The sequence below is a fragment of the Ornithodoros turicata genome, chromosome 4 (assembly GCF_037126465.1).
Source record: "Ornithodoros turicata isolate Travis chromosome 4, ASM3712646v1, whole genome shotgun sequence".
Lineage (NCBI taxonomy): Eukaryota > Metazoa > Arthropoda > Arachnida > Ixodida > Argasidae > Ornithodoros > Ornithodoros turicata.
Window position 1 is genome coordinate 62,199,182 of NC_088204.1, and position 25,310 is coordinate 62,224,491.

The 25,310-nt window shown below is 43.5% G+C and overlaps 1 protein-coding gene and 2 long non-coding RNA genes across 3 annotated transcripts in view; 2 read left to right on the forward strand and 1 right to left on the reverse strand.

Annotated features, from left to right (window-relative positions):
• LOC135391666 (uncharacterized) overlaps positions 1-25,310 on the forward strand; it is a 110,251-nt gene that overhangs the window by 65,192 nt on the left and 19,749 nt on the right. The window lies entirely within an intron of this gene.
• On the forward strand, positions 15,090-17,716 carry LOC135391667 (uncharacterized). The gene is made up of 3 exons (XR_010422075.1): positions 15,090-16,904; positions 17,401-17,495; positions 17,668-17,716. It is a non-coding gene; the product is annotated as an uncharacterized LOC135391667 (long non-coding RNA).
• Positions 15,832-24,700, reverse strand: LOC135391668 (uncharacterized). The gene is made up of 3 exons (XR_010422076.1): positions 24,618-24,700; positions 23,979-24,346; positions 15,832-23,876 (listed from the first exon to the last, which is right to left on the reverse strand). It is a non-coding gene; the product is annotated as an uncharacterized LOC135391668 (long non-coding RNA).

A 25,310-nucleotide genomic window follows, 5' to 3' on the forward strand; every position in this document is an offset into this window, starting at 1 on the left:
GTCTGCAAGCTGCTGGCCGCGGGTGTCCGTACGCGTGCTGCCCCAGACTGCATTGTGTGCATCAAAATCCCCGCAGAGCACGAAAGGTGTAGGAAGGCCATTAATAAGTGATCCCAACTTGGCCACATTGTATCTTATTGCTGGTGGGATATATAGAGAGACGTTGGTGAGGTCAAGTGAACCGACACGAACCGAACGACAGACATAGCCCCCGATCCCATCCATCTGCAGATCACGTTGGATCACTGGGAGGTCGGCCCGGACAAAAATCGCGGCACGACTACTCCGTCCACGAGGCTCAGACACATAGGTGAGGTAGTTTGAGAGACGAAAGTCTGCCCTAATGTTAGGACCAAGTTGAGCGATGCCACGTCCGAGACATTCCTACTCCTTCTTTTCTGGAGCAGACTCTTCTTCTTCTGCTCTCCTTCATAGTCCGCACAACATACAAGGTAAATCTAAAAAGGTAGCGAGGGCGGGAAAAAATGCGAAATCTGACCCGGCAACCCTGGTATTTTGATGCGCGAGCGAACCTGGGTGTTGTTGGGACGAATGCTAGTGTAAACTACTTTTTTTTACATCGATGAGATAAGTTAGGTGTATACTAATCACTTACTCGGTTATTCAATATAGGAAAAAGTACCTCTTTGCCTTCTCTATGCGTACGTCAAAGTCGTGCAGAGTAAACGAGTCTCCGCATCCTGCTGTTCTCCGGGGGCTGCGCGTGTGCAGTTCCTCAAGTTTCTCCGTTTGTGCCGCACGGACTGCTGTGCATTTTTTTAGTGTATTTATTGCTATATCGTACAAGAACACTCGAGTTACACATTTGGAGACTTGAAGGTAAGCTGAACGTGTAGTAGAGAAGCTGGGAATCAGAATATTCCCTATAGCGGGCCCCGGTAAAGGCGTGAGCCATGTCCAGATACACACATAGGCGTGCTTTCTGAACAGCAGAGGAGACTGTCGCTGACGGCACCACACAAGCGGTACAACTTTCTACCGTTTTCTTCAAGATCCTGCAAGGTGAGCACCTGAAGAAGCATTGTTGTTTCGAGAAGCGCTATTCGTGCATATGCATGCGTCTGCGGTTATTCTCATTTACGCATATTCCAAGCGGTTAGCTTTCGATATGGTGCGATGTGTATAGAGCGAAAAGAAAAAAAAAAGAGAAAGAACACTGTCGTGCAACTACATGATATAGTTTGCTGGTGCATAAATGGTATTGTGTGATTTTCAGCGCTGTTGCTGCGTGAACATCCTTCCGCATTGGTCAACATCAACTGAGCTGGTAAACACTCAAAATATTATGCACGTGCCTTGCTGTTTCTGATATTGGGCGCGCTAATTTGAACAGTGTGCACCACTGCACCTGACATAAAGGCACGAGCTTGTCGCATGATTTCTTCTTCTTCCCATATTTGGATGGAGTCTGGAGCTTGCCTGGTGCGCACTTGGGCATGATTTTGGGCTTGCTTTCTTGCTTGCTTCTGACTGCATTTGGTAGTTGTGCATTTGAACATGGTGTTGCAATGAGCTCTTGGGCTTGGTGCTTCACAGTCTGATGCATGCTTGGGATACTGGCCAGTTGTTGTGTAATATCCTGCATGCATTTTTGTGTAACATCTACTTACAATGGGAACCATTTTACAGGTGCCAGCATGGCTGGAATTTTGTGACGTGAAGCTGTAGAGCTGTTCTGTTTCATTGGCACCCCGCGTTGCTCTGCGCACAACCCTTTGCACAAACTGCACTTTTACACACAGGAAGGTTCAGGTGGGATGCAGTCCCGACACTTAAGTGCCCTTCATATAGTGCTGCTAAGTAGGGCCAACAAAAAAATAGAAATGAGCAATATTTTCTGTGTTCCTGTCATTATATCAGTGTGACCTCAACAGGACTAAAACAGATGCATGTATTGTTCTACAGATATATGTTGGAACCATATAGCATAAAGCAGAAGCATTGGGGAACACAGCAGATAACATGCCATCATCTTGGTACCCAGCAGGCCCGTCTGTGATGAAACTGCAGGGACAGAAGGTGATACAGGGAGCACTGGGTCACCACGCTTACCCCTTCAGGATCATCACCATCACCCCGATGGTAGAGGTTCACTGACATGAGAAAGTGGCATAACCTGAAGTTAAAGGTCAGATATGCCGATTTTGAAGTGCCGCAGAACTGAGCGATACTCGCGCTGTGTGTTCATTACCGAACACTGAATATGTGTGCGAAATATCTTGCTCCAACTGTTCGTAGTTTTTTAGAAAACATTTTTTTTTTAGTTCCCACGCCCGGCCGTCAGACCGTCGGCAAACCCTGCGCACGGGCGCACCGACGTCACTGCTCTCGGTTTATCTGTCTTTGGCTTGGCATGGACTCTTGGCTTGGCCGCTTGGCTTCTCTCGTTTCGTCCTCTGTGCGTCGTACATAAGCGAACAGCTGTTATGTTGTTGCTAAGCCGGAAACAAAGCATGTGAATATTTTTTTTTTGGCACGGCGTCGTTTGGAAAGTGCACTTCCTTGTTCTGACCTTGCCTTTTATGGGCTGGAGCGATATTGCCACGGCGAAGCTGTCGAAGATGCGACGGTGCTACGCTGTTAGAACAATTCATCGGAGCATTCAAGTGTTACCTATTATAAGCTGCCAAAAGACCAAGCAGTGCGAAGCTCTTAGCTGACAGTGGTGCCGGCTAATTTCCACTGCAAGGATTTCGTCTACGAATGTTATCATAGGTTACGTGCGACTCCAGAGGCAATTTGGAATCTCGGCACGAAATCGTCTGATGAAAATCTGAGGTGCCCGACGCACAACATTTTGAACGTGCCACGGAGGATCAAGGCAAAAAACGAGAGCAAGAAAGGTAAGTCGAGGTTCAGATATAAAAAATAGCAAGCTTAATGAATCGATTGTGCAGCTGTCCTACTGCGCTTAGTCTGATATAACCACGATTAACAACACAATAGTATTGATAATCTAACTTCTGAATTATCACAGGTGCACGCTGAAGGCGGAAATGAAGCATGATCTGGCTTGCATCTGGTGCATGAAGAAATTGCTGACACGTTAGTTGCAGTCTACTTCCACCAACAGGTATGACAATGTGATGTTATAATTTGAGTATTCACCTATGTTCAACTTTTCACGTGCGCTCGCATGCAGACATCTTGACACCACTTTTAAATCTGCCCTTAAAGTTACAACCTGTGCTTTCAGGGTGGAAAATAAACGTCGCCATTTCGATTAGCTGCTATCTGCCAGTTCAAGCACTTTTGCTGTCTGGACACTGGCTCCTGTGGATGGGGTGTTACAAGCTTCACTGTCTGATATAGAAGGTACGTTACATTAGTTCAGTTAATTTGTCTTTTGCACATTTTTGTTACTGTTAGCTGGATTACTGTTGGACATACAATCATTTGACACACCGAAGCTGATGTTGCCTCTGATAACGTTTTAGAATTTTCAGTGCCATTAACGTCCATTGAGGAAGGTGCCTTTACTATCTGTGAATCTTTAATTGAAGAATAGCCCAGAATTCATGTTAACATTGTCTACTCTTTTTAATTCACTGTTTGTGTTCTGAGAGCTAAGAAAAATGGAAACTATTTATATGTCACAACTTCACACTGGATGTGGTACTGGCTTGACATGTAAGCTAAAATACCTGGATTCTACAATAATTGTGTTCAACTTGGTGCATTACCCTGGGCAATGCCACATTCACTACATTTTTAGTGGGTCCGGTGCACAAATACTGTGTGCATACTGCATACCTACATACTGTTCGATGGGCAAAAATACCTGAGTAGTGCTGTGTAGTCTTTTTACCCAAAGTCCATACTCTTACTGCAAAGTCACAGTACGTAGAAGAGCAATGTGCAGGTATGCTGCGATAGAGATTCACAACAGAAAGAAGACTGTTGAGAGCATCTAAATTTTGATGAGACGAGACTTTCGTGCACAAGGCTGCTCTTGTTAATGTCTAACATGAAGTTACAAAATCCCAGAATATATAAAACATGTTGTAATGTAGAGAGTGAGGGTTGGTATAGACATAAAAATAATTATACAATCATATATAATAAAATAAAAAGGGGGCACGACTCCCCCCTCAACTCAACTCGACAACTCAATAACTCTACTTATTCTGTACTTTACAACATGTCATATATTCTGGAATTTTGTAACTTGATGTTAGACCTCAAGAAGTAGAGCCTTCTGTGCGAAAGTCTTCTTTGTGTTGTGCACAAACATTATACAGTAAATACGACTAACCATTTCTTGTCGTTAAATGCTTTTTCTTTTTTTTTTCTGCAGTGATGAGCGTCCATAAGGACACATGCCAGAAAGGGAGTCTCTTTAGGATGACAAACCCTCATCACCTCATGAGGATACAATGACAGACGAATGGTTCTCAAGCACATCGAAACTTCAACAAATAATTCATGAAAAAGCCAGTCAGTGCTAGCACCAGGAATTGAACGTGGACCGTCCTGCTACCAGTCAGAGATGTTACATGTCAGGCGGTCATTGACTTTTGGTGAATTACTTGTTGACTTTGTCCCAAGGTGGAGCTCGCCACAGCTCATTTGCCTATCTGTTAATGTTGTGGCGTGTGTTGCGTTTTTCTCTTTGTGTGTTCCAGACTCAGAATGGTTAATTTGGATCAGGTCAGGTACGTTTCATTTAGACATGGCAAACATAAAGTGGTGTTTCTCAACAAAACTTAGCAGTGGCCTTCATGCATTACTGCTACAGCCATGAAGCGTGAATGGAAAGCTGCACATTATGCATGATGTAAAACCCCAAGACTAGGGAACACGAAGGGACAGACACAAACACGTCCCTTTGCGTTCCCTAGTCTCGGGGTTTTACATATGCATGATCTTCACCAGCTCGCTTGCTTCCTAGCCATTTTTTCTGCACATTATGTTCACTCTGCTTTTATCGTGTGCTATATAATCTTGTTCAAGTTCTGTCAAACGACGTGTAATGCTATAAAAAAATTCAGTACACTGTTTATGTGGGTTGAATGGTAAGCCATGAATGCAGGAAGGAAACTGTCATGTTATGGCAAGTGTTTACGTATTGTACATTTAACTACTAATTTTATTGGTTAGGTTTCGCCGGCGTATCATGTCAAGCCATGTTATATTAATTTGGAACATGTTCTTCTTAGTAGCCAGAGCAGCTGATACACACTGAGAACATAGCCCGTGTGTGTTTGTATTATCCACCGCAGCCCTTGGGATTCCTCCCTGATGGCTACACATGTCAGGGATAGGTTTCAGAACCGGTAGTTCCCGCCAAGTGTGAATTGCTTTTCAGGGGATCATCACACTGGCAGATGAAACATATGGTTTAAATTATTTGCAGGACAGGAATTGCGTAGCTTCACACAAATACTACTACTACGTTCAAATCTAGCTTTTTTGTGTTCCTGACATTATCGCACAAGATGTAGTATCCACTATGATCCTTTATATGGGGGGTATGTGCAGTGCAATCAACAGATGCTATTTACAAATCTGTGTTTTCTACTGTGTTGAAATGGGGTAGTTTGTATCTGAGAGCCATAGTGAAACACAGGCAGCCAAAGACAGACTTTTGATGCCCTCGAGAAACATAGCAACACATTGCAGGGACTCTGGATGCTGCCTAAATTTCCAGAACACACAGCTCAAGGCAGCGATTAAATAAGAAGTGGTTAGAGAAATCCAAGACAGTTGCATGTGTAAGCAGTCCGCTGTTGGATTTACTTCTGTCCGAGATACGTTATCTCAAAGGGAATGCACGGACACACTCAGAATGATACCAGGGCTGCCTGTGAAATAGAATGAGGTGAGGGGAAGATATATAACTCTTTTTTCTTGTCTGTTATTCTATTGGTTAAATTGTCATTTGCTTAGCAGCATATATGTGTATATTCCAGAGTCTGCTAATAAATACATCAGTTTAGAGCTAGCAGTCGCATTGTACATGTCTCGTCCTTGGCTGCTTGTGTTTCACTATAGCCATGCTTGCTATTGCAAAAACAGAAAACAAAAAAAGACAATAGAAAAACACGAAAAGAGCGACCTAAAAAGCTGCCTGTTCTAGTGCTCACATGGAGGCAATGCAATGAGGTAACATGTTCCATTCATGAACTGTGCGTAGTAGTACATATCACAATGGCAACCGATTATTCAGATTTTTCTTGAAGTACTTTGTTTTTGTTAGCTTTGTTTGCAGAGTCTATTATTGGAGCTTTATGTGATTCCCCTCTTGAGATACTTTAAGATTGCTGATGCTGTGCAGTTTGTTAATTTTGAAACTGTACTGTGCTGAGGTACAAAAACAGAATTGTCATATCTGCATTTGAGCACATAGGAATAATTTGTAAGTACTCTCCTTGTTGACATTATTATTTGCACCAGGTCACAACATTGTTGATTGATGGAAAATGTAAATAAATATGTTTATTTGCCTGCCAAACAATGAACAAATGTCTTCTTTTCTAGTGAGATATTCCCTGTTCACCAGACATAAATGTGGAAAAGTTAAAGGGGCACAATGATGGTAGAGTCTAGCGTTGCTTTTTGCCACTTCACATATATTCACTGTTATTCGTGTGCACATGTAGGAATAGAAAGGTAGAGCATGCGCATAAAAAATTTCGTATGCAGCCACACATATGGTTCAGAAGATTAATTAGATGATGTCCAAGCATATATAATTGTGCTTCATGTGCAATGGGTATGCTAACGGATTGCTTCCATGAAGCCTTTTTATTTATTTTTATAAATTCTTTTTATAAATGTTATTTTTTATTTTATATAAATTTCATATTACATATTGTATACTTATATTTTTATAAATTTTATAAATTAAAAACTCAAGTTACACGGCCCCTGTAAGAGTGCTTTTTGCAAATGGTTTGGTAACATGTCTCTAACTGTAAAGGTAAGAGGCAAACGAGAATGCTGCAGACAAGGTTGCAACTTACATATTGCTTGTCATGTCCTACATACAAAGTGATTTGTACAATAATTCCTGAGCACGGAATTAATTCCGAGGCTGGCCAGTGATGTCACACAGGACGACAAGTCACATAATTGCCTCTAACACTTTTACACCCCATGGGCTGAGTTTTGAATTGAAAGAGCACTCTACAGAAGGATAAGGTGCACCTGATTTCTAGGATCTATGCTATGCCCTAACTCTTCAGACACCACATTTCTAAAAACACCATTTCTAAGTGGCAATATGTGCTCTGGTACTTCTTTTGCGTCTGCATAGTGTGCAACCACATGGCTGGAGCTTTCGTGTGCATGTTTTTGTGCGACGGTGCTCATTACAAACAATATCCAGATGTTAGACATCAAATGCAGTAGTTTGTAGCGTGCCACACAACGCAGCGTGACATGGGAGTGTGTGATTCAAAGAAAGCTTCTGGAAAATGCACAGAATCCCACAAAAAGTTTAAAATGTGATTTGTATTTCGTTTTACGTCTCTCGTCGTAACATACCATCGTCGACGCTGTTGCACATTGATAAAGCGTACGTAAAACTTGTCCCATAGCAGTATGCGGTTTCTCAAAGGCATAGCACAATTTTTTCCTGCAGGAATAAAACGCTGTCGGCATTTTCTTGCTAACATGGCTGTCGAAACGTCAGTCTCTACAATGGGCAAGTGCTGTAAAGGGGCTAACGCAGACGCGACTTGATACAAATTGTACGTGCTCACAAAACACAAACGACGAATTCCAGTCACAACATCGCACAGAGGTTGGTTCGCGAATGAGTTCACAGCTGCTGCACTGTTTACTTATCGCGGAACGGTGGAACCCGGCTGTCCGCCATCTCCAAGCACAGATACGTGAAGCCGCGAGAAGCCGTAGCTGAAATCCACTGACAAGTACGAAGGCGCGTACACGTCACAATGCCCGTTCGGGTGCATCTACGTCATAGAAATGGCTGCGCCCATGTGTGTTTCGGAATGAATTATCTATTTTTTTGACATGGTACTGTACCGAACTGGGAGAATGAAGGTGCATTTTGGGGAGAGCTGGATGTGGGCTTTCAGAATATCACAACCGTTTCGACTATTTGGGATATCGGCATAGCTGACCTTTAACAGTGGGCACCACCTTGCATTGCACAACAGGGAATGGGATAGAGGTCTCATCACCCAGCAGATTACTGAGCATCGTGACGTACGACTCCTCCCTTGAGGACCACTGCTATGCGAGCAGGGTCTGTGCACCTACAGTTGACAATGTTCTTCAAGTGCCATCAGGACCACCAACCCAAGCTGCAGGTATGCGCGCCCATGGAGTAGCTTTTTTATCACAATTACTGTAATCCGTCACCTCTCTTTTGTCATCATTCCTATAGGCTCGGGTGAGCAATGCCTTCTTCAGCATCATGTGATTCAATACGAGACAGCATTTCAACACCCAAGGAGCAAGTTGCAGGAGCTGCGGCAATAGGTGCACAGACTCCAGGCTTCAACGAAAAACTGCACAAAGATCTACAGCGACGTCAGCAATGAAGAACAATCTGTGAACTCGTGCAGGAGTATGAAAGAACATTGCTTAATTTGCTAACACCTGTGAAGAAGCTTTTGAGTGCAATATTGACAGGTTTCTTACCGCCCAAGGGGTCAGTTCTAAGCTCTCGGGAAATCTTAGATATGGTCAAACGAAACATTACAGCATTGTGTTCTCTGTCAGAGTATGCTGACGTATTCAGTCCTTTTCTTCGAGTGGGTTTGTTTTGATCCGTGAGGACGCAAAAATGCTGAGCTGAAGGACTGCACAGTGTATCCGAGGGCAGCAGGGCAAGTTGCAAGGCTGGGGTTGTAATTGTTGGACATATTTGTTTGTACATATTTGTTTAACCTCTTTCATGATTTTACTCGGTGCACGTGAAGACCACGTAATAAATGCTTCTGGAAGAAACATTGTTCGTAGTACGGACTACTTTACTGAGTAATATAGTGTGGTTTGGTGCTTATTATGCATTTTGTGCTTTGCATTGTGTTATTTTGCATGTCTCAGGTTGACTGTCATGTGCATATACCATGTACAAGGGGCTATGCACACTTGCTGCTTGTTGCCCTCCCTCAGTGTCTGAGAATTGCTACCTTGGATTACTCAACACTTTTTAAAAAGGTGAAGCAATCCACACAGCATTATCAGAGATGTGCCAGATGAAGTAACCCTCCCTGCCCTTTTGAGTGCCGCCTTGTAGTGTCCTACGTTCACTTGTGATCTGCGTGTGAAAGTTACAGGTGATACACAGATTGTATATTGAGAGTTATTGCCTGTGGTACCATGTCATACCAGTAGCATATATTGCATAGTGCACTCCCACAGATTGTAGACTTTGTGTTGCAGTGATGTGTGATGGTGGAATGGACTAGCTTCTTTGAAAGCTTTCTTGTAATCAAAACTTGAGCAGGACCCTTATGAGATCACAAGTGCACCACACAATGAAGTGTTATCTGTCTTGTATTTCATTGCTCTCTTCAGTGGACTACTTCCAAGGCCAAGCCTTCGAACAACTGTTCGATGTCGCCATGGAAGTAAAGGAAAACAAAGCGAGTGCGGGGTGAGGGGGACAGGGAAGGAAGGGAAAGGGAAACGGAAGTGCGTGACACGTGAACTGACAACACAACTGACGTCGACTGTGACGTCAGCGGATGTCATGTGTGACGTCACAATTGTAGTTGTCCGTACAACGGATGGATGGCGCTGACCGTCGAAAGATGGCGTAGATTTGAACTCGCTGGGCCTTATGGGAGTATCGCTACCTCTTTACATATACCTTGCAAAATATCCGATCTGTACTGTACGCCCGTTTCATAGCGTACGGCACGGGTCTGAGCGTGCTGCTCAAGAGAAGACACCGCGTATATATTTATTCTACCCTCCTCCGTGAGGCACTTTCTTGTTGAGATAATTTTATTGCCTAGTTTTAGTCTCACGTGTACAAGACAAAGCTTGGGGGGGGGGGGGGGGGAGGCGCAATCGGAAGTGAGTGTATTCGAAGGTAAGACAGCAAGGTTGCGGCGCCTCCTCTCAGGAAGATAACGAGATCCTCTTCGAGGCCTTCCTTTCGGACCTTATCTTTGTCTTAATCCACTTACAAGCAATACTGACGCACATTCTAGCAGTAATGAGAGGGATAGCGGCACGGTCTCTCGACTGCTCTGCGCCCCAGCGCACAGGCCCACACGCAGTTCTTGGATAGCGTGCGCGGGAATGGCCGTGCTCCACCTCTGGCTGTCTTATGGCGAAGTTTAATGCTCAGACATAACTGTTGGCGCATGTGCCTAGCGTGGTGAGCAATTTCAGCGAAATCGAAGCGGGTGTTTTTGAGAACGAGGCACCTCAAACCTGCGCATTTTCGCTGAGTGACTCCGATACGAGCGTCTCAGGTGCAAACACGCGTTTCGTTCAGCGGTGCGAAATTCACATGAGCAGAATGAGCGTGTTCCCCTGAAAAATACCAAACAAACACATCCCCATCTCCCAGTGTCTTCAGATAAATTATATGGCACCGTAAGAGAAAAACTTACACTTAAAAGAGAAAAAAACTTGCAAATGTATGTAAAATTACGTTTCGAGATATGCAGCGGTTAAACGTCACAGGTAGAGGGAGAAGGTGGGCGTCTTTTATCCTATACAAACTTTCATTCTATTACCACGAGCAGTCTCGGCGATACGGGTGCCCAAACTTGATAAAAAATGCCAAGCTTGTACAGTGCACGCCGTACACTCTTAACTTTGGCGATTAAGAAAAATGATATATCATATATTTTGTACTAATTTTAGCACCAATGCACTACATAGGTGTTGAGGCATACGTCATTTTCTGAAGTAAATCGAGGGTGTGGTCCAGACCACCCTAGCTCATTTGACGTGAAAATGTCCTGAACACAGTATTTTTTTCGGAGTTAATGTCACCAACTCATCTTCAACATGGTAGAAATGCTGTGGCCTTGTACACTTACAGTAAATATTTGAGAACTTTATTGATGTAATCTGTGTCTCATTATCAATACGCTCCTGCTAAGTGACAGATTCCTCCCGTTGCTGGACGGACCAGTGGACGACTTGCCCACATCTCTGAGATCATGCAATGAAATGGGTGAAAACAACAACTTTACTTAAGTGATGATGAGTGGGCTCTTTCATCGCGAGGTGCGGTATCATTCCTCTCTTGGGAATCGACGAGGACGCTTCTGCCCACGCGAGTACCGAAAGAGAATGGGGAATCGCGAGCCCAGCACTCGTGGCTGCACCTTTGTTCAGGCAGTTTGGTTCCGCCCCTCTCGAATAAAGTGGGACCATATTCATGACAGCGGGTCTCCGAGTTTCCTTCCTGTAACACCTCATTGCTGAAGGCAATGTGGTGAAATAGAATAATAAGTTGCCTCACAGTGAGGACCCAAGTCCTAAAGTGTCCAAAAAATTTAGGAGTGATCTTAGGGCACACCGTTGCTGGACTGAATTTGGCGATGGAGCAGTTTTAACATAGCGAGAGGGCGTTAGCCCACGTGATTTAACTGATGAAATGCGTATCTGTCTCTCATGAATACGAGAAGGCGATTCCTACATCGATACCATCTCGCGTGTAGAGCTGTCACGCACCCAAAATCGGACGCTGCGAGTGTTTTTTTCGTGCTCTGTCTTCGTCCACGAGATATGATTACGTCGCATTGCGCTTATCTATTTTGTAAACCCGTAGCGTCCCCCGTAGGTTTCTTTCGAGTGTGGTGTCGGACACGTATTCGGTTGCTTAAAAAGAAAAAAAGAAACGCTGCTTTCCCCGGAAGAACGAGTGTATGTGGATTGTTCTGATCACCGACGCTTACCTGTGATCACGATCAGAAGCATCGTTTGTTTTCCAGCCAAGGCAAGACAAAGCCACGATGTCAACGACGTGTAACTCAGCTTCAGAATATCCTGATGCCCCACGTTCCATTTAAGCACCGATTCGAGACTATCTGCGTAATCTGCAGCGTTTGGCGCACACGCGCACCGTCGCGGGGTGATTACTAATTATCTATGAAATAATGTAATTCATAAACAGCAGTATGTAATGAAAGTGCAAGTATATGAGGCTGAAGGGTAGATGTCTTATCAGTGCAGTCAGTCTTATCAGTTTTGGACTGATTTGAATATTTCCAGGCAGTACAGCGCGACGACCCAACGTCGGTGCGCCGGCGGCGACCGACCCGACCGGGTCGGCTCCCGAGCATGGTCCGGCATACGGTTTGCAACACGGGGATGTTAATGGTCCGTTATCGGCAGCCTGTATCGTACCCCAACGATTTCCCGAGGTGCAGCCAATGCACACTTACGGGTACCTCCTACCCCCCAAACAACAGTTAATTTGCGCGATTTTTAAAAACAAAATCAATATGTCACTGTAGAAAATTCTTTATTGCATCAGTCATATAAGATACACGGGCTCTTTATGGCATCACTTCACCAGCAATGAAAAAAATGAGTGTTACATTCAAAGTATACAATCACCAGTCCCGCATATGTACTATTTACTTCACAAATATTCACTTAACAGAGGTTATATGGAACAGAGATAGAAGTTGGAACCCGTTGCCAGTTAGATTAGACTGTTGAAAGATAGAAGTTACTGAAAAAGTTAGCGAGAACATAATTGCATGCGTTCCACGTTAGCTCAGACAGGGAGGTCCCATGGACCTCCTAGATTTTCATTATTTCTTATATATATTTAGAAGCTCATCGTACATGATGATCAACATTGGTAAAATTAATCATTCCTACCGAATACTTTCCGTGCAAAAAATCGAGAAATCCAGCCCTGAATTCGATTGTTACAATTTTGCCGTGTTTGCACGTGTATACATCCTGAGTTTTAAAAGATATCGCAGTGAAATCTTTTTATGCTTTAGTATGCCTACCTATCAGCAGTCAGAGCGCAAATTTTGGCGCACAGGTGCAACACTGTGATTTATAAAAAGCGGCGAACATGCTCTGTCGCGCAGTTTTGTTCCAGCTTCGACGCTTCTTGCACTGGCTGTAGATATCTCCGACAGGTTCGTACGTAGTAGGGCCGCGTTCTAAAGCGCTAATCACCAGTACACTCTTAAATTTAAAACACCCTTTAGGGTGTAACTGGGGTGTAAACTAATTTTTACTCCCAAATTACACCAGCTCGAAGAAACATCCTGGGATGAGGGGTGTTAAATGGGTGTAGTAATAACGTAACACCTTATTTACAACGTCCACTGAGCTCGCCCAGGGAACACATGGTAGTCAACTAGACGTCCAGACCTGTTCTAGCCCTAGACTTTAGGGATAGTGCCCAAACTAGACGTTGACTAGACGTCTAAAAGTCTTACCATTATTTAGACGTCTAAAATTAGTGATTTACTAGACATCTTGTAGACATTTAGTAATTGACGTCTAATTGTAGACGTCTTGTAGCTGGCCTTGTATATACCACATATTAGAAATCATCAAGATTTTGTTTTATTAGCTTTTTAAGAGGTGTGAACACATTCACACATCAAATACAGTCACTATATTATAATAGGTGGTTCTAAGCTTAGCTTTCAGGCTTACAAAACTGAAGTTCAATTGCTACGAAACATATGCAGGAAACTGAATTACTTGATGGCAGAGTTAATATAATTGTGGTGTTCAAGTTGTCCGTGAACCGGCCCTGGTGACTGAGTCTGTTCGCCTTCTGATCCCGAGATCGCTGGTTCGAACCCGGCCAAAAACACCAGCAACTTAGTGCCAGGATACAGGTTGCTTGGACATGCCATCTTCCACAAGGGACATTAAATACGGTGTGTTGTGTGGTGAGCTTTCATTGCGTGGGCAATCCACAGACCGACTGCTGTGGCGTCGCTCATGATCTCAGCTGTCTCGCAATGTAAACCCCAATTGTTATTAAGTCTTCTATGCTGGTATCTGTCCACAAGAGTCGTCACAAGAAGTCTAAAAAATGTAGCCAAATGCAGAAAGGGAACTGGAATTAGGAGGGTCATCCAAAAATAAGTTTCCCCGATATTTGTTATTCAAAGTAAACACCACTAGGACAAACTGAATGGCGTAGTAGTTGGGTGTGACATCCCGGCACTGCAGATGTTGGTTAATGGAGTGCCGTTCACCTATGTGAACATGTGTGTGGCATTCAAGCATGGATGTAATATTTCCGAGTACGTCTGACTATCCTAGTAAGGAAGAGTTATCCTATTTTTCGTTAAAGAAAAAAAGAGTGCTTTAGAGAATATCCACTGACAGTTAACACCTGTTTATACAAAACACTTTACAGGCATTGAAATGGTGTGTCCTCTATATAGGGTCGTGAAAATCTGCACAATGAACAGTACAGTGGGAGATCAGCTATAACACCACGAAACGACGTTTCTTTTCTGAAATTCCGAGAATTGTTAACGGAGACTGGCGGGTCACTGGTACTTCACTCTGATACTAATGGGAACAAATTTCCTTCAGCTTGGTCAACGAAAGTTATGCGAGATGGGGGCCACATTTGCTCGGTAACGTTCGTAAAGAGCAACGAATGAATGCAGCTTGCATTTTCCTTCAATGGTATCAAGACGGTCAAGATGAATTTCTTGGAACAATTATTATTAATGAAACGTGGGTGCATTATGCAAGTGCTGAGACAAAATACCATAGGAAGCCATGATGGGTGCCCGGTGAAAGCATTCTGAAGGAGGTCAAACTCGCGTTTTCGTCTGGAAAGGCTATGCCGACAGTGTTTTAGGACTATCGTTGTCTGCAACTTGTAGATTACCTCACATGCACAACCACAGTAAATGCAAAGATGTACTGCGAGATCCTGGGAAAGCGTCAAACTACAATGAAAGAAAAACGCACAGGACTTGGAAGGGTGTAGTACAACCACGTCAACGCTGTCTGCACTCGTCTTGAAAGACTCGGGATTTGTTCCAGAAATTCATCTGGAAATTTGCCAAAGAGAGAAAAAGTACACAAGCGAGCTGGTACAACGTTGAAGTAGGAAGCATCACCTTGAGCATGAGGAGAATGAAGTATACAGGAGACTCACAAACGTGAGTTTCCTTTTCGTGAGCTTCCTGTATACTTCGTTCTCCTCGTGCTCAAGGTGATGATTCCTACTTAAATGAAAACTTGCCCAATCTGCTGTTCCATCTTCCTCTCAAAGCACCCCTCGGCAGTCACCAATTCGCAAGTGATCATGAAACACAAATTGATCAGGTGAAATGCAAAGTGAATGCCTCACTTTGTAAACAGGGCATAGCATGGCACAGACAACGTATTGAATACTTGGTATCACAGTATCAAAAATGTTCAGCTAAATAAGGTGACTATATTAGGGAGTAACGTTGAGCTCTAATCTGTACATAATTTTTTTCAATGTTGTGCTATAGGTTTATTATTTTGTTCACAGCAGAGGAACTTTTGTTAGATGATCCTCATACATGAAGGAAATTCCTTATTTTCTTACTTTCCATCACACGTGTGTGGAGCAGCAAGTACAATCTGTTTGCAAATGATCATACTGAGGTAATAAAACTGGACTCTGCAACAACCTTCAGAAACTATGCATGAATGGACCACATTAACTTTGTCCAATTATATTATGACCAAATGGATAGTATGTATGCTATGTGAGTTGTATGCCCATATATTGTAACAAAAGATCAGTCAGATGAAGGCAGTCTGACTGAGGTACGTAGATAATTTAAATAATGTCCATACATATGATGATCCGAGTGTTTTTGGCTCACTGACATGCATATACACTGACAGCATCCACAACTAGAAGACATTACCAGAATCTAAGTGCTGTGAAGTAATATTTTATTTTTCTGAATGTATATCTTTTTTTCTTAACGAAAGCCCGCATTTGTTCGGGGCAATGTCTCTTGAACTAGCGTTCCTGATGGCGTTACCGTTGCTGGTAAATGTAAATTTTGTACGTTAGTGAGTCCCCTGCACAATACTACGTTACACCAACTTAAAGAAATCAGCAACTAAATTATTGAATCACTGAAACGTCAATAAAAAAGTCGACGACTCCGACGAATCGTGCAGCGAAGCACTATAAACCATAGCTCCACAAACACAGAAGCACTTTGCACGTACTGTGGGCAGCAGATAGCAGATGTTTGTTTACTGCACATAACATTTTCCCACAAGCTACACAGCAGCAGTAAAATGGAATCTGACGTGACTCAGGGATTTCAGGACACTTCAAAAAATCTTGAAACTGCCCATGGTATCTCTTTGAAACCGCTGAACAGGCAATGCGCTACATATTAGGCACACCTGTAGCTCAGTAGCAAAGGCACTGATAAAATGTTTGCAAAAAGAACAGCGATTTTCAACACACACATCACAAAATACGACACTCGTCGCTGCAACAACGATGGCGATGGCATGATGATGATGATGTTGGTGTCACTTCCGCTGGATTGGCATATGTGTTATTTAACTTTTAACCTCCACCAGCCAATTATAATGAACGGCCACGGAAATTAAAGTATTACAAAAAATAAGTACTCAAAAAGCACGAGCTAAAGCAATGGCAATGACGTCTGCCCGTCTACCCAATCACCATCCATCATCCATCCATCCAACCAGTTCGAACCAGTTCAGTTTCAACGGTTGAAACTTCAAACTTTCCGGACGCGCAACGGGTAGCAGTTGGGGTCTTCGCGGCTGCATTCCACTGGTTGTTATACGAAAATCTTTCGAAGTTCTAATCTCCCGCGCGTTTTGTCTTGCAATTTTTGAGCATAGCGAGGACGTACGCCGTGCTGTCCAGTGATAAAAGCTGTTGAGCGCACCAGAGCTCGCAGAGTACTGTGGTGGACAACGTTTCTTTGTTCTCTGGCTTTCAAGTTTAAGGGGTGAGTTCACTCTTCATTAAAGTATGTGCCTGTTTCTGTACACCAAATCGCATGTAGTAGATATGCGTGGCATAATATCGGAATATCGTTTCCTCTATTTCGGCTTCGTATCACCGATTGAAGCATATTGGAAGTGTGGGTTGACCTGACTGCACTTGCATTCGAAGTCGTGATTAACGTTGTATGTTCGGCAGTACAACGTTTCATTAAGTGCCTTGGTTCGTCTTGGTGCTAAAACAAATACGGTATCACTAATTAATCATCGAGATTCACGAGTTTTCGATGACTGTTGAAGTCTTGAGTAAACGAAAGTCGACAGTTACGGTTTGCAGGGCGGACATGCCGGAACATAAATGCTGGTTAGTTCATTGTCATGTCAACCCGACTTCGGTTGTTGCATTTTTCGCTGGTAGTGAAACTACACACTGAAAATTTTGCGCAAGTACTTTTGTTTGCATATCATGGTTTCATAGCAACTGAATTTTTCTCTTTATAGGTGCTTGGACTATCTTGCATCGGTGGATATGAAAATAGTGGTAACCTACCCTACGAAACAGCTATTTGCACATAAGCTTAACAGTTCCCTGTGAGGTGAGGGGAAGCAGTTGTCTCTGACGTGTGACTGTGTTGTCCTCCAATGTTCCTGATGTTCGATGTGCCCCCGAATCTTACTCTGGAGGGAGTCTCTTTAAATTTTTTGCAAATACAGTTGGTGGAAGACTCTAACTGCTTTCCATTCACATGGTTTCGAACTTTTTTTCAGATGCTGTGAAAGTCAGCAGGGAAGTGCGATGTAGAAGAAACGACTGCCAGAAGCTTCCTAAAGAACCGCACAACATGTGTGAGTAGCAGACAAAATATTCATCAAACGGTACAAAACTAGTATTTTTGTGCTTTGTCGTTTTGAGACATCCTTGGTATTGTATGGAGAACAGCGTGACTATGTCATTCCGTCTTACTTCACCCAAACAGCTATCTGGTAGTAGTGCAAGATTTGAGTTCCTAAAAGGTTTATTCACTGAAGTCACCTTAGCGCCATACTATAGGTCCCTCAATGTTTAGTCCTTGCATTTGTTCGCTGCATTATGCTTTTTAGGTGACTATTAACACCAAAAAATATGGAAATTGCTTGGATATTCTACAAATCACAGAGCAACAAGTTTTAAACACCAGATATGCGGTGAGTATAATATGGGTAACAGCTTGACTGAAATCTACAATAGGGCCGAGATCTACCAAGGCCGATGGCGGCAAATCTGCCTGCTAGCGACAGTGGCGGTCTCCTGCGGATGACGTCATGTGAATAAACTTGTATACTACTTGTACGTACTTATAATATTTGACGTGGTGATACAGGTTTTGCTTTGTATTGTCTTTTATAATATACACAGTGTTTATTTTTATCCTGTACAGAATTTTTGCACCAAAGTTATGAGAGCAGCACAGATGTTGTTTTAGCGTAATGCAGTGATGGAAGTGCTGCGCCAATCATAGAGTGCTTAGCAGTCGCCTGCTCGACCAGGTAAGGTTGTGTGTCACGAGAAAACGCCTGTCACATTGATGTACTTTAACAGCGACAGCTGTTACATCCTCATTTCCCTGAGATCCTGGCAGCGTCCGCTAGAGCCCTGCGCAGATAAGATTTTTAGCATCTGCGTGCACATTATCCGATCCGCACCGTTGCATACGCAACCGTTTAGATCCGCAAGTTTCGAAGGACGCGTAAACATAGCCGGAAGAATGTTGGTATAATTTCGGATGCCTCCATGCTCTCATGGAAGGACTCGCGCCAAAATGCCTTCTCTCCTGTCTTGGCCGTGCATGGTCAAAGGTGAACCCGGGCATGCGCTCGCTGTCGGTGCGCAATACAAATAAATTGCTAGTAGAGAAATTACAGCATGCGGTATATCCGCATCTGACCTCGAGCCATCCGATCCGCACACTGCAGAAAGTGATAAATTCTTGTCCGAATCCGCAAGTATCTTACGGATATCCGCTTCCATCCGCAGATGGTGCAGGGCTCTAGCGTCCACATCAGGTAGTGACGCGCAAACAGATTTTCAGCTGTTTCTGCAATTTGTGTTGTGTAGCTGTAACAGTTCTGTGATTTTTGTACGTGCAGCTTCTTTTCTTTGTGTCTCTCAGATCAGTGTTGATACAGCTTTTACTCTTATGTGGCCAGACAAGCATCCCGTGAAGGAGTGTGCATAGCCACTAAACAAACTAGTTAGAACTAGCAGGCTACATGATGCTTTCTGACATGTTTTGTTCTATTTTCTAGCCACAGTGAGTCATTGGAGGCAGTGCTGCAGCGCCAACCATCACTCATTGGAAGAAAGGAATGAGGTGGCCATCAACACCCTGCTGCCAGTTCAACACTCCTCAGTCAAAACACAAGACGCCTGCTTGGCGGCAAAGTCAATCCAGTTTTAGACAGAGTTTTGTACCGTAGACTTCGTGTGTGGTTTACTGCAAATAAATGTTTATGCTGAGATCCGTGTTGCTATCAATTATATCCCATTTCTGCATGAATGCATGCCAAGACGGTAGCAGGACTAGTCATGGTCTAAAGGTGGCTAAAGTAAGGTACAGGAAATGTATAACCCTAGACCTGTCGCCTGAATGGAGGGATAAAATTGGTCTAGCTGTAGACTTCATGTCTAATACATGGTTAAGTGTCTGACCCTGTTCCAGACATCCAGGTCAAAAGAATGTCTAAATCACAGCTAGGTACATAGACATCGGATGTCTAGGGCTAGATGGCTAGGTGGCGTAACGTTAGACGTGTTATTTGAGGTCTAGTGGACGGATACTAGACATTTGGTCTAATTGCCTAGACATTCTATAGACATTCCTTATCTCTTTTTTTAGACGTCATTTAGACGTTTACTAGCCCACCATGTGCTCCCTGGGCGGGTGTAAAAGAGGCGTAAAATGGGTGTAGCGGGCATAGAGCTTTTACATAAACTGTATTTCTTTTGAAAGCACAATGATATGCTTCATGTTACCTACAGATGCATACAATAGGACACCTTAGTAGAAATTTTGAGTCTACACTCTAAATCTTGTGACGAACATGTGCCGGTTAAAAAAGGTCCCTCAGAAAGTACAGCCGGTACACAGCCGTAACCGTCTGGAAGCAGCCGTAACAGCTATCAAATAGCAAGCTCAACGATCCCTATCGACAAATATGTGTGCCCCGCTGAATAATATGTGTGTCCCCTGAGCCGTATACTCGTGTGCTTGTCGAATAATCCGTGTGCCGGCTGAATATGTGTGCCTGCGCTGGAGCGTACTACGTTGTTCTGCGCTCCGCCCGTGAGGAGTGACGTGGCACCGCGTATTCTACCGCAGTGCATTCGTCGCTGCGTTCGTGCCTGTTATGTGCGCTGCAACCTCGCCTGTGAAAGGACGACAATCTTGCTTTTTAATTACAAGTTTAATGTTTGCTTAAGGTAAGTCAACCTGGCTGTGATGCAACGTACGACGCCTGCGTTTTACTTGTGTTTAACAATCGTTCTGGTGCAGACGATGGACACATTGCAAATGGTGGCAGGAGTGGATCGGCTACATCCGTGAAGCGACGATTTATATTACAAGCGAGGCTAATTGTATTCTTTCGTTATAGGTGAACGTGGGACTGTATCGACTGCAAGGACGTGAGTTACAAAAAAGCTGTAATATTCTAGCATTAACGTTTGAACAATACCAGCGTGATGTTCACTTCGGTTTCTTTACAGATAGTGTCCTGTCTCAACGGTCACGCATATGCGTGCAGAACTGCAACTGCTTCTCACATCGAAGAGGCGTCTGGTGCCACATGCTTGGACAATTATTCGTCGGCCATTTCGTTTGAGGAACTGTCGTGTTCGTCACTAAGGATGATCTTGGTTGAACTTTGCAGTGCGCGCCTGGTGCATCGGAGGGGTTGTGTTCATGCAGCGTGTGCTCCATATGTGTGTGTTGGGATTAGTGAACCGTGTATGCTTTCCATTCGGCCAACGATGATGTACTTGATGAAATTTAAAGGTATGTGCACTGCAATAAAATTTGGCGTTTCAAGTTCAATCTCATTGGTGCGTTGTTCCCCTATTTTTTTCTTCTTTTTTTTTGTTTTTTTGCGAAGCCTGGAGATCATTTTCTGTTAGAGAACTCGAGAGGCATAATGTGTCTCGCGTATTAGTTGGTACAAGTATTCCTTCATTACGTCCGGTACACTGTGGCTCCTGGCGTCAGCAGCGATGTCGTACCAGTTGTTTCAGGGGGCACAAGGCACTTACAGCTTTCGCAGGCTTCCTCTTGAAGTCATCTCGTGCAGAAATGTGCCAGTTGATCAGGCGGCACCTATCTCTCAATGGGTTTAGAGTGTACATTGTGTCCTATTTGAGACGTACACGTCTGAAGTTTGGGTTTCGGGCTTTCACAGCATTCTGCAGCCTCTGTGAAGGGTCGTTGCAAGTAGTAAGCAGCAGGCAGGTCGGGAAAAATCTGCTGTGCCTGTTTATTACTCACTACCTGCAGCATGCCGCAGAAAGCAGCGAAACCATGAAACCCAAATGACAGACAGTATGTCGCCAGCAGTACATGTCGAGCTCAATATGACTTTTTTTCAGAGCATTCAAGAAAACCTGTGAAGCGAAAAAGCCGCTGCTCATTGCTCGCTCTTTCGCTGCTCCTTGAGGGCACATTAAGCTTTGGCACACTTTGATATACTGGCGTCAAGAGTTTTAAAGCAGTGTTGCCCAGCAGGACTTTACATCATTCTTGTTGAATGTTTCTTTTAAGACCCCAGAACTAAGGGAGACCGAGCTTTGTTATGCAATGCACAAAGCAGATGCTTTGTATCCTGGCAAGCAAGAGTTTCATGCCATATATAGCTTCGGTGGTAATTACTGTTCTTGTATTGATATGTGGTGTTTGTCTGGTTTGGCCTCATTAGCAATACAAATGATTGTAACTGCGGTAGCAATTGGACCTCGAGCACTATAAAATAAAGAATCTGTATACTTAACCTACGTCTGGACTTTTCTTTTCAGGTGCATTTCCCAAATGCTGCAGTGGCTGTGCATTTGATGCTCGTGGAAATTTCTTGTGTCCACAGTAATTAGCAGAGAGGCACTCCCCTGAATTATGTATGAGTAATTCAACTCCTCATTTATTGGACTGCGTACATGTGCATAGATTCACAGTTTCTGGCTGCTGGCATTTGTGAGAACTATAGCATCTATCTCTCAAGTAGCACATGTATTACTTGACAGATAAACAACACCTTTTTGAAGGGTGTAATATTACCAGGGGTGTTAAATTACACCCTAAAGGGAGTGAGTTATAGCACTTTTGGATTACACCCTAAAGGGAGTGAGTTAAAGCCCTTTTGGATTACACCCTAAAGGGTGTTTTTGAAGTAGCAAATTACACCCTTTTTTCAGGTTGTAGCCGGTGGAAAAGGGTGTGATATTACACCCTAAAGGGAGTGAGGTATCGCACTTTGGGATTACACCCTTATTACACCCTAAAGGGTGTAAAAAAATTAAGAGAGTATACGCCTTTGGACAATAATTTTTTGCGTTAGATGAAACGCCTAACATCGGGCCATATCCTGGCAAAATATTTACGAAATCAAGTGGGATCTTTTTGAGAGATACACGTGCAAAATTCATGTTTTTTCGAAATACGCCTAAACATTTGCGTATTTCAGCACATGCCGCTAGGAACTATCAGATCAGGAAGTATCAGATGAAAGAGAATTAAAAGCTGAGTGAGCTGATACCAAGTATGGCAATCAGGGACATCTATAGCCATATGCGCGAGAGCGCATGCTTGCCATTTTTTTTTGCACACAGCGTTGCACCTGCGCGCTAATATTTGCTCTCTGACAGCTGGCCTGTAGGCATAATAAAGCATCAACGCAATATCTTTTAACACCCGGGAGATATAGCGTACAAACACGGCAAAACTGAAACACCCGAATTCAGAGCCGGTTTTTCCCGATTTTTTTTTTGCACGAAAGCCACTCGGCAAAAATGATTCATTTTACCGCTGTTGATCATAATGCACAATGAGCTTATAAATATAAAAAATACTGAAAACCTAGCGGGTCGCTGGGACCCCCTGCCTGAACTGACGTGAAACCGGCCCGTAACTAAATTTCAAACCCAGTTACACGAACGCAATGAAAATTGACGTGAAGTTCCTAAGCTACTTCAGAAATGTAACAAGTTACCTTCAATGTATTTGCTACTCAATATATATACTTTTTAGTTCTTGACCTGTCTATATGGTTGCTGTCACAATGGGCGATTCAAGACGCTTCAGAATAGTCTTGATATACAAAAACGATATCAATATCCGCTACGACAAAAGAAGCCTACATTTATAGGCTTCTTTAGGAAGGGATTTGATGATTTTGATCACGTAACAGGGTACGTGAAAGGAACACAAAGCAAGTTTATGCTCTATGAGTTGTCCCCAACGCACATATCGTAGAACCGTGCCACGTTTTAACCCTGCTACTCAATGCCCTCTATCATTATCAATACACCGCTTATCGTTATGATGCGCGATACCGCTTCCTAATGCTCGGCGTACGCCCCCCTCGCTCACCGAATCAGAAGCGGTAGCTCTATCATTCGTAGGTAGCAGGTAAAACTTCGCAACCTTTTAGGCACAACATATGCGACAACTATTACCTCCTAAAAGGTGTGTAATTGCTACACCCTTTTTTCTGAGAGTGCAGTATGGCACATGTAGTGTGACTCGTACCTTTGTCTTTAGGATACTTTGAGAAATATTAATGTATCAAGAAGATGCCTTTTCTTATATATTGGCTTTCTTGCTATGAGGGCCTCTTATTATGGATACCCGATGTCCTTCTAGAAGAAAAACAACACACCATACCAGATTGTGTTCCTTTCAAGCAAACATCACAGCGCGATAGGTTCATAGTGTTGTAGCCGAAGTGCGGGGTGGATTCTGAAAGTGGAAGATTGCTTGAGGTCAGGGTTACACCGAGAAAAGTACACCACACCACAAGACGCACACGTTATTGAATACAGACCAAATACCTAAACTTACAGTTTTCAGCATGACATGACCAGATCCGCTAGAAATATCTTGACCATCACCACTGGCTCTGAGGCGGAGATCTGGTGGTGGGCATTGATTTCTTTAAGCACGCTCTGGTATTGGTCCAACATGACATTCTGAATGAAAGATCAGGATAGCTTTCATTCACTCACAATTTCAAACAAATTGACATATCATATGCGTCGATCATATTACACAAACGGATTAAAGCGGAATAATTTACTCACTTCGGAAGTTCTTTTTTTTTCTTTTTATTTAGTATGACTACAAAACAAAACCTTGAGCTGAAGTCCTCCAGCATTCCAGTTTTGTAGGCACGCAGGAGGTGGAAAGCACAGCTGCAGCACGCAGTCGTCCTGAGAAATGGTTCTATTTCATTTGATGTCAAATACACAATACATACGATTCCACACTTTACTGAACCATATTTTCACCAAAACGTAGTCCATTATTCTAAAAGCAACGCATAAACCACAATGGATCACTGAAATCGAAACTATGCGATGCTACGCTGCCAAGTTTCGAGAGAAGCCTTCTAGAACGGTGTCACTCATGTTGAAAAGCATCTATGTAACGTTTATCAATGTGATCAATGTGAGGAATACCACAAGAAGAAATAGCACTTACCCCTCCATAAATCGCTTAATGTCGGAATTTCTAAAGTTTCGGGAGCACGGACGGATATGTTCGTTTCTCGCAGCGAGGGCGGCGGGGACTCCGACAGTGCAAACCACTGATCTCTATGTATAAAGGCTGGATCGCGCATGGGAGAGGGGCTCGTGGGGGAGAGGCGTGCCTTCGCGCCGCCATGTTGGTGGGCCCTAAAGTGCTGTGTGTGCCCATAGAAAACAATGGGAGGCAACAGAGATTGTGAGTATTTATTGCGCTGCAAGCATTGGTCGTTGTTTTTCATCACACAATTTTGTAAGGTGCCAGTATACTGATGTATCCTAACAGTGTTTCACAGGTGTCCTGCCGTTCGATTCTTAATTACGTTATGTTTTGCATTCCGAAACTAGACCGTCACAGCAGTGCAGCGCTGGGGATTGTACTACAGTACGTTTCCCAGCCAATATTTCAATAAGAAACGGCTTGAGGTTAACAACAACCATGTATATAATATCCCGTACTGCGTTCTGAACAAAAATTGCTCCATAAAGAACGGTCCGGGAAAAGATATACTCGCATGACAGAAAGAGATCGTTCTGTAGAATCACAGCCGTTGTTTTAGCCGTGTATGCGTTTAGTATGATTTATATCAAGCATCGCCTTAGAAAGAGTCTTTTAGTAAACGACAGGGGTGCTTTGCCTGGCAAATAT